Source organism: Macaca mulatta, chromosome 18, assembly GCF_049350105.2.
Source record: "Macaca mulatta isolate MMU2019108-1 chromosome 18, T2T-MMU8v2.0, whole genome shotgun sequence".
Lineage (NCBI taxonomy): Eukaryota > Metazoa > Chordata > Mammalia > Primates > Cercopithecidae > Macaca > Macaca mulatta.
In genome coordinates, this window is record NC_133423.1 from 82,778,845 (window position 1) to 82,788,408 (window position 9,564).

Sequence of the window (9,564 nt, forward strand, 5' to 3'; positions counted from 1 at the left end):
TTTACCGGCCCGGAATTCCCCTACACAGAGTCTGTAAGCACAGTATTGAATGAGGGAAGAATATGTTAAATTTCACAGAGAAAACAGTCTGAAACTACATTGACCAAGTTAGATTTGGCATAAAAGCACTTGGTACAAACGGTGCACACAAATGATTGGATCTCAGAGTCTATATTGGTTTTGAATATTATTCTTAAAGTGTTATCTTAAGACATAGGTACCTGTGCTTATATTCCCACATATTTTTATTGAACACACTTGCCTATTATTCAACCTATTTTATTAGGATTTTCAGAGTACTGTTTTCCCTTATTGTTTATCTGCTTTCTAGTTTATAAATCTGTTTTTATCTTTCTTATTTTTTTTTTACTTCTTTGTGTTATTCACTATTCTTCCTCTGACCTTTTGGGTTGGATATATAGCTCGGTATTGAGCTATCTACAGTGTGTCCCAAATCAGAAGTATAAATGCTGCAAACTTAGAGAACTCATCATTTGGAAGTTTATTTAAATATTCCACATTCTTCAGCTTTGCAGATTGGAGTATTACATTTCAGCTTTTAGGCTGCATGTGAGACAGCGTCCAGATGTTCATCCAGAGCCGCAGCATGGCAGAGGCCTTGTCATTCACTGGCAGTCTCCATCAGACCTTCCGTCGCGGGATGTTCTTTGGAGGATCTTCAAAGGCAACCTTCCCGTGGCTGCTTCTCCGTGTTTGCAGTTTGAAAATGGACTAGAACCACTAGCACAAGACAGTGGTTGGCTTGAATGTCCATAGCAAAGATATTAGTATCTTAAATGTTTAAATTATTATCCTTTACGATGTGGCCTTTTCTAAGTTTGTAGTATTTATACTTCTAACACCATTACAGTTTAAACCTGCGGTAAGACCTTTGGGAAGCCCTGTGTTTTCTTCCACGTAAGACTAAGTTCTGTACCTGAGACCTTCACAGCAGGGTTGTCGCAGATGTCCAGAAGCACGGCAGGTGTAGGCATCAGAGCAAACCAGATGGTGAGGAAGGGGAGAGAAAGGCTCACGGAGGGAATGTCCTGGAGGGAAGTTCAAAGAGACAGAGGAACTTCAGCAATTATGCTAGCATCACAGACCTGTCCCCCACTGGAGTTTCTTTAAGGTGCTCAGGGAAAACCAGATAGAACTGTGCCTAGGCTGCACTACCTTTACCTGCCCAGAATTCCCCTACACAGAGTCTATAAGCACGGTATTGAATGAGAGAAGAATACGTTAAATTTCACAGAGAAAACAGTCTGAAACTATATTGGCCAAGTTAGATTTGGCATAAAAGCACTTGGTGCAAACAGTGCACAGAAATGATTGGTTCTCAGAGTCTACATTGTTTTGAATAAGGGGCACCCAGGCCCTTACTCCATGTTCAGGAGCAGAGAAAGATTGCTGGAGATGGTTTCAGTAGCTGCGAGACTAATAGTATCAATAGTGTTCCAGTATTTGCTCTTATGATTTCATGTGTCAAACCCAGTACTAAAAGTGTATTAGAGAAAATCACTTTCACTAAAAGGAAGACAGGAAGGAAAAAAAGGGAAGAGAAGGCCACAAAGCAACCAAAAAACAAGATAGTAAGAACAAGCCCTTACTTATCAATAATAACAACGAATGTAAATGGACTGAACTCGCCAATCAAAAGACATATGTGGCAGAATGGATTAAAAAAAAATAAGACCCATTTATCTGTTGCCTACAGAAACACACTTAACCTCCAAAGACACACATAGTCTGAAAATAAGGGAATGGAAAAGATTCCCTGCCAATGGAAACCAAAAAAAAAAAAAAAAGCAGAAATAACTATACTTATGTCAGACAAAATAAACTTTAAAACAACTATTAGAAAAGACAAAGAATGCCACTAGATAATGACAAAGGGGTCAATTTAGCAAGAAGACATAACAATTGTAAATATATATGCACTCAACACTGAAGCACCTAGATATATAAAGAAAATATTACTACAGTTAGAGAGCTAGAACTCCATATAATAATACCTGGACACGTCAATGCCCCACTTTCAGCATTGAACAGATCTTCCACAGAGAAAATTAAGAAACAACGAACTTAATCTGAATTATAGACCAAAGGGATCGAATACATATTTACAGAGTATTTCACCCTCTAAGAGCTGCAGAACACACATTATTTTCCTCAGCACACGGGCCATTCTCAAGCACAGACCATATGTTAGGTCACAAAACAAGTCATAAAACATTAAGAAAATGAAATATGAAAACGTACAAGACTATCAACAAAAGACAAGCAGATACATACACAAATAGTCATCCCCTAAATTTTAAGAGTGAGAGAATACTGCCACTCCCACCTGGCTCAGGTGCCAGCAGGAGGAGGGCGCCCTACAGATTCTGCAAGAGAAGGGGAAGGACTCCTCCTTGCCCTAGATGCGCCTCCACAGCTGCCACAGAGGTCTGAGATACAGCACCCACAGCTTCCTACCCACCCCAGGCCAGGCCAGGCCAGCCCTGCAGAGCTCCTACACCCCATTCCTGGCCCCAGACTTGCTGCTGCTGCCATAAGTAGCACTATGCCAATACAACCACCGCTGCTGTTGCCCTCAATGCATCGGTCCTCCCTACAAGGCTCCTACCACCTGGCCACCACCAGAGCCTGGCCACCGCTGCAGCCCTGCTCCCACCCTGGCTGCAGCCAGCCAGCCTCCTATTGCAGCTGCCCTCCTACCGCTCCAGCGTGCTGCAGTCTCTGTTGCCACCACCAACCCACAGCAAGGCTAGCCATGGTGTTGTAGGCTCCAGCCTCCAGCGTGTGACAGGGGGCTCCTCCTCCTCCTGGGATGGAGCAGCTGGGCAGGCAAAGCCAGAAAAGCCTAGAGGAGGATGCAAGGGGTGGTAGCATCAGAGCCTCTCCTTGTCATGCCGGCCACTGGGTGGCAGGGGCTGGTTTCAGCAAAGGCACTCACACCCAGCCTCCAAAGTCCAGCCTCTCCTTTTGGTCCAAGCTGGCCAGGAACTGGCGCCTGGAGTGGGTGCTGGAGACACCACAGTGCCAGGCTCCCCACTCCACAGGAATCACTGGGCCCACCCAGGCTGCACTTCTCGGGGAGCAGGAGCAACAGAAACTCAGACCCAGCCAGCTCCCTGCACCCAACTGCCAGTTCCCGTTCCTGATGCCTCCACTCACAGGACACTGTCCCCCGTGGTATCCACTACTCCATACCTGGGGGTCACAAGCAGTCTCTGCACCACAAACCCAGAGTGCACGGGCCCAGGAAACACCGCAGGTGTGGGGGCCCTGCCATGCTCAGGATTCCCATGGAATGGCTGTGTGCCCACCGTGCTCCAGCCAAGGCAGGGTCAGGGCAGGGCCAAACTCAGGGCAGGGCAGGGCAGATCAGGCCCAGAGTAACACAAGGTGAAGAGAGGACAGGATCAACCAGGGCAGGTTTATGGCTGGGGGCAGGGCCAGGGCCAGGAGCAGGGTAGGTATAGGGCCAGGGCATGGCCAAGACAGTGGCAGCTCCAAGGCAAGGTCAGGGTTAGGACCACAGTCATGTCCAAGGCCAGTGCCAGGGAAAGGGCAAGGGCAGGGTCATCTAAGGACCAGAGACAAAGCTAGGCCCAGAGCAGGGCCAGGACGGGTACCTCACAGGGCCAGGGTCTCGGATAGGGCCATGGCAGGGCCAGAGCCACAGCCAGGTCTGTGCTATGGCTGGTCCAAGACAGGGCCAAGCCAAGGCTAGGGTGAGGGCCAAGGTAAAGCCAGAGCAAGGTCAAAGCTAGGGTACGGCCAAGTCAGGGCCAGGGCAGGGAGGGTAAGGCCAGGGAAGCAGGGGGCCAAGGCAGGGCAGGGCCAGGGCAGTGCCAAGGCCAGGGCAGGGCCAGAGAACAGCCAGGGCAGGACCAGGGCCATGGCCGTGGCAGAGGCAGGGTCAGGAACACTTTCAGGGCAGGGGCAAAACAAGGGCAAAGACAGTGTAGATTCATGGCATAGCCAGGACCCAGGATAGGGTCAGGGCAGGCTCTGGGCCATGGCAAAACCAGAGACAGGGCTGGGGCTAGGACAGTGGCAGGGCCAGATTCAGGGCAAGAGACAGAGCAATGCAAGGCCAGGCATTTCAAAGTCAAGAAAGAGTGAGGGCCAGGGCAGAACCAGAGTAAGATCTCAAGCAGGGAAGGGCTAGGGCCAGAACAGGTCCAGGGCAGGGCCATGGAAGGGCCAAAACAGGGGCAGGGCCAGGGCCAGGGCCAGGGAAGGGCCTGAGAAGGGTTAAGGGTCAGGGCCAGGGCTACGGTAGGGACAGGGCCAGGGATATGGCAGGACCAGGGGCAAACCAAACCCAGGGCTGAGCCACGGTATGGTATGGCCAGCGCAGGATAGGACCAGAGCTGGTCCATAGAGAAGGCAGGGCTGATGCCAAGGCAGGGCCAGGCTAATGCCAGGGCTGAGGCAGTGTCAGGACATGTCCACGGCGGGGCTAAGGCCACAGCTGAGCCAGGGAACAGCCAAGGCAGGGTAGGGCAAGGCAATGGCATGGCTGGGTCAGTGCCGGGACAGGGCAGAACAGGGCAAGGTGATGGTAGGGGCAAGGGAGGGAAACCGCAAGGCAGGGCCAGGACACCCTCAAGTCCAGTTAAGGGCCAGGGCCAGAACTATGGGAAGACAAAGGCCAGGGCTGGGGCCAGGGCCAGAGCAGGGCCTAGCCAAGGCTAGGATAGGGCCAAAGTAGGGCCAGGGCAGGGCCAAGCCAGAGTAGGGCAACAGCAGGACCAGGGCAGGGTGATGGCACAGAGCATGGCAGGGCAGGATGTTGCCATGACCAGGGGCAGACCAGTGTCAGCTCAAGGCCAGGGAAAGACCAGGGACAAGGCAGAGCCAGAAAAGGGTCTGGGTCAGGGTCAGGACCAAGGCAGAGTGGACCAGGGCCATGGCAGAGTCAGGGCAGGTCCTTATCAGGGTCAGGTTCCAGGACAGGGCCAGGGCAGCAGCAGGGACAGGGCCTGGATAACAGCAGGGGCAGGGATATGGCAGGACCAAGGTCAGCCAGGGCCAGGGCTCAGGCTGGGCCAAGACTAGGCCAGAGCCAGGCCATAGTGGGGGCAGGGCAAAAGCCAAGGCAGGGTCAGGGCAGGTCCAGGGAGGGGCCAGTGCCAGGCAGGGCCAGGTCACAACCAGGACATGGTAACACAGGGCAACGGCACCGCTGGGCCATGGCAGGCAAGGTCAGCACCAGGAGAAGGCAGAACAGGCAGGGCCATGGTGTGGCCAGGGCAGGAATGGGACAAGGCAAGGCCAGGACAAATCAGAGCCAGGACAGGTCCAAGGCCAGGTCAGGGCCATAACAGGACCAGGACAATGACCATTGGCAGGACTAGAGTCAGCACAAGGGGCAGGGCCAGAGCCAAGATAGGGTCAGCAAAGGTTCAGGGAAGGTCCAGGGCAGAGGCAAGGCCAGGGCCTGGGCCACGGAAGGGCCAGTGCAAGGGCAGGGCCAGGGCAGGGGCAGAGCAGGGCTAGGCTGAAGGCCTAGGCCATGTCCAGAGCAGGGCCAAGGAAGAGGCAGGGCCATGGCATGGCAAGGCCAGGGTAGCAAAGGGACTAGGAAAGGCCAGGGCAGGTAGGAGCCAGAACAGGGCCAGGGCCAAGGAAATGCCAGGTCCAGGACAGGGCCAGAAGCAGGACGGAGCCAGAGCCAGGTCAGGACCAGGGCCAAGGCAGGGCCCCGGCATTGGCAGGGCCAGGGTAGTACAGTGCCCAGTCAGGGCTGGGCCAGGGCAGGACCAGGACCAGAACCAGGGCAAGGTCATGACCAGGAAAAAAACCTAGAGGCAGGGTCACAGCCAGGGACATGACAGGACCAAGGCCAGGGCCAGGACGGCCAGAAGCAGGGCAGAACCAAGGTCAGGGCAGGGATATGGCACCACAAGGGCTTAGGACAAGGCAGGGTCGGGGCCAGTGGAGGGCCAGGGCAACGCTAGGGTAGCACAGGGCCAAGACAGGGCAGGGCCATTGTAGAGCAAGGACCGGGCCAGGGGATGGCAGGGCAGGGACAGGGAAGTCCAGGGCCAGAGTCAGGGCCAGGACATGGACAGGGCAGAAACAGAAATATGGCAGGATCAGAAAGGGGTCAGAGCAAGGTCAAGGCCAGAGAAGGACCACAGAAAAAGAATGGCCAGGACAAGGGCAGTCCAATGACAGGGCCAGGGCAGGGCCAGGCATTTCAGGGTCAGGGCCAGGGCAGAGCTACAGTAAGGTTTCAAGCAGGGAAGGGCCAGGGCCAGGACGGGGCCAAGGGCTGGGTTAGGACCAGGGCACGGCTAGAACAGGGGAAGGGCAAGAGCAGGGTAAGGGTCATGGCCAAGGCCAGGGTAAGGACAGGGCCAGAAATATGGCAGGACCAGGGGAAAGGCCAAAGCCAGGGCTGAGCCAGGGCTGAGTCAGGGCAGGGCATGCTATGGCCAGTACAGGACAGGACCAGAGCTGGTCCACAGAGAGGGCAGGGCCGAGACCAAGGCAGAGCCAGGCCAGTGCCAGGGCGGAGACAGTGTCAGGGCACGTCCAGGGCGGGGCCAGGGCCAGAGGCAAGCCAGGGCACGGCCAAGGCAGGGTAGGGCAGGGCAATGGCATGGCTGGGTCCGTGCTGGAACAGGGCAGAACAGGGGAAGATGATGGTAGGGGCAGGGCAGGGACAGGCCAAGGTAGGGCCAGGACACCTCCAAGTCCAGTTCAGGGCAAGGGCTAAGGCTGGAGAAAGGCCAGGGCCAGGGCCAGGTCTGGGCTAGGGCCAGATCCAGAGCAGGGCCGGGTGAGAGCCAAGTTAGGACCAGGGCAGGGTCAAAGCCAGAGTAGGGTAAGGGCAGGGTCAGGGCAGGTGATGACACAGCCAGAGCACGGCAGGGCAGGGTGGTGCCAAGACCAGGGGCTGATCAGGGTCAGTTCAGTGCCGAGGAAAGGCTAGGGCCAGGGCAGAGCCAGGAAAGAGTCTGGGTCAGGCAGAGCAGGGCCAGGGCCATGGCAGAGTCAGGGCAGGTCCTTGGCAGGGCCAGGGCAGTGGCAGGGGCAGGGCCTGGATAAGGGTAGGGCCAGAACCAGGGTTACAGCAGGGCCAGGGACCCGGCTTGGCCAGGACAGGGTCAGAGCTAGGCCATAGTGAGGGCAGGGCAAAAGCCAAGGAAGGGTCAGGACAGGTCCAGGGAGGGGCCAGTGCCAGGCAGGGCCAAGGCACAATCAGGGCAGGGTAAGGCAGGGCAATGGCACCACTCAGCCATGGCAGAGCGAGGTCAGTGCCAGGGGAGAGCAGAACAGGCAGGGCCGTGGTGGGGCCAGGGCAGGAATGGGCCAAGGCAGGGCCAGGATAAATCAGGGCCAGGATGTGACCAAGGCCAGGTCAGGGCCCTAACAGGACTAGGACCATGACTGTTGGCAGGACCAGGGTCAGGACAAGGGGCAGGGCCAGAGCCAAGGCAGGGTGAACACAGATTCAGGGAAGGTCCAGGGCAGAGGCAGGGCCAGGACCTGGGCCAGTGAAGGGCCAGTGCAAGGGCAGGGCCAGGGCAGGGCAGGACCGGGACAGGCCAGGTAACAGCAGGGCAGGTCGAGGGCAGGGCCAGGCCGAAGGCATACAACCTGCCTAGGTTGAACCATGAAAACATCCAAGACCAGAACAGATCGGTAACAAGTAATGACATCGAAGCCATCAGAAAAAGTCTCCCGGTAAAGAAAAGCCCAGAAACTGATGGCTTCACTGCTGATGGCTTCCCGCCAAACATTTGAAGACCCAGTTCCAACCTTACTCAAACTATTTTGAAAACAGGAGGGAATACTTCCAAACTTATTCTGAGGCCATTACTACCCTGGTACCAAAATCAGACAAAGACATCACAGAAGGAAACTACAGGCCAGTGTCTCTAATATTGGTGCAAAAATCCTCAACAAAATACCAGCAAATCAAATTCATATTTGATTCAAATTCAAAACAATACATTAAAGAGATAATTCATCATGACCAAGTGGGATGTATCCCTGGGATGCAAGGGCCATTCAACACACAATCAGTGTGATACACCATATCAACTGAATAAAGGACAAAAACAGTATGATCATGTCAATTGAAACTGAAAAAGCATTTGATGAAATTAAACATCCCTTCATGCTATAAATCCTCAAAAAACCAGGTACAGAAGAAACATACCTCACCATAATAAAAACCACACGAGAGAGACCCACAGCTAGAATCAGACGGAATGGGGAAAATGGAAAGCTTTTCCTCTAAGATCTGGACTATGATAAGGATGCCCACTGTCACCACTGTTATTTAACACAATACTGGAGATCCTGGTTAAAGCCGATGGTAGAGGGCGGGTTGGTGCGCTATTGGGGGCTACACTGTCCGCGGCAAGGGGCTGGTTTGGTGGCGATACACTGCCTGTGGCGGGGTGCGGGTTAGGGGTGCTGTCGGGGGCTACACTGCCGGCAGCGGGGTGAGGGTTAGGGGGTGCTATCGGGGACTACACTGCCGGCAGCGGCGTATGGGTTAGGGGTGCTGTTGGGGGCTACACTGCCTGCGGCGGGGTGCGGGTTAGGGGTGCTGTCGGGGGCTACACTGCCTGCAGCGGGGTGCGGGTTAGTGGTGCTGTCGGGGGCTACACTGCCTGCGGCGGGGTGAGGGTTAGGGGGTGCTATCGGGGACTACACTGCCGGCAGCGGTGTATGGGTTAGGGGTGCTGTTGGGGGCTACACTGCCTGCGGCGGGGTGCGGGTTAGGGGTGCTGTCGGGGGCTACACTGACTGCAGCGGGGTGCGGGTTAGGGGTGCTGTCGGGGACTACACTGCCGGCAGCGGCGTATGGGTTAGGGGTGCTGTCGGGGGCTACACTGCCGGCAGCGGGGTGCGGGTTAGGGGTGCTGTCGGGGGCTACACTGCCTGCGGCGGGGTGCGGGCTGGGTGCGCTATCCAGGGCGTCAGTCCCCACGGCTGGGGGATGGTGGGGGTGCTGTCCGCTATCTGGGGCTGTACTGCCCGTTGTGGGGAACATGTTGGGGACCTTAAAGATCCGTGGCTGAACTCTTCACGGCCGGGAGCAGGTTGCAGCGCTCTCCGGGCTGTCACTGCCCGCGGCAGGGGGGTGGGTTGGGGATCCAGTCCGTGGCTGCATGGCTCACAGCAGGGGACAGGTTGGGGGAGTTATCTGGTGCTGCAGTGTCCGAGGCGGGGACGGGTTAGGCGCGTTACTGGGTGCCACACTGCAGTGGCGAAGCGGGGGTGTTAAGGGCACCATCCCGGACCAACAGCAGGCGGTGGGTTAGGGGCGCTCTCAGGGGCTGCCCTGCTCGTGGCGGCAGAGGTTGCAGCAACAGCAGCGGTCTCCAAGGTAGGAGGCTTCCTCCTCTCCCGGGACTCCGGACTCTAGAGGGCGACCTCCTCCTGCGCCTGCTCCGGCGCAGCGCGCGCACAGCATTTCCGCGGGAACCCGGAGCACAGCGGGGCCGGCTAGTTCCTGGCTCTCGCGCTGCGTTGCGGAGACTGCCTGTGACCCCCAGGCACGCTGGACACGGAGTAGCAGACACC

The 9,564-nt window shown here is 56.1% G+C and overlaps 1 long non-coding RNA gene across 1 annotated transcript; it reads right to left on the minus strand.

The window, feature by feature from the left end:
- Window positions 1-603: 603 nt before the first annotated feature.
- Window positions 604-2,861, minus strand: LOC144336531 (uncharacterized). Its single transcript, XR_013408389.1, has 3 exons — window positions 2,722-2,861; window positions 938-1,049; window positions 604-741 (listed from the first exon to the last, which is right to left on the minus strand). It is a non-coding gene; the product is annotated as an uncharacterized LOC144336531 (long non-coding RNA).
- Between the last annotated feature and the right edge of the window lie 6,703 nt (window positions 2,862-9,564).